This window comes from Etheostoma spectabile, chromosome 16 (genome assembly GCF_008692095.1).
Source record: "Etheostoma spectabile isolate EspeVRDwgs_2016 chromosome 16, UIUC_Espe_1.0, whole genome shotgun sequence".
Classification (NCBI taxonomy): Eukaryota; Metazoa; Chordata; class Actinopteri; order Perciformes; family Percidae; genus Etheostoma; species Etheostoma spectabile.
The window spans coordinates 21,552,456-21,552,791 of NC_045748.1; the positions used below are offsets into that span (position 1 = coordinate 21,552,456).

At 39.6% G+C, this 336-nt stretch overlaps 1 long non-coding RNA gene across 1 annotated transcript in view; it reads right to left on the minus strand.

The window, feature by feature from the left end:
* Nucleotides 1–103: 103 nt before the first annotated feature.
* LOC116704180 (uncharacterized) overlaps nucleotides 104–336 on the minus strand; it is a 16,799-nt gene continuing 16,566 nt past the window's right edge. The window contains exon 3 of the long non-coding RNA XR_004335609.1: nucleotides 104–115. This is a non-coding gene — a long non-coding RNA (uncharacterized LOC116704180). The remainder of the gene's footprint in view (nucleotides 116–336) is intronic.

The following is a 336-nucleotide window of genomic DNA, read 5'->3' on the forward strand; positions in this document are numbered from 1 at the left end:
GGAGGAGTCCCCGACCCAGAGAGCATTCCTCGACAATGCTGCTGATACGTTTTTAACAAAGGAAATATATAACTTTATCCCCATGTCCACTGCCCCAAGCCCCCCATATTCTCTGCTTTTATTTAAAATCTCTATTTTCGTGACCTCCCTCGTTGTGCCCCATACCAGATTCACACACTGTTTGTTTAATTGGATTACCATTTTATGAGATGGAGGAAAGATGTTTGAAAGGATGAACATTTTAATGATATTAACTCCTGATTTACAATTGGTGTTTTTATTTTCCCATTTCTTTACTTCCTCCTTAACCTCACTGAGCTTAAGCTCCCAGTTTCT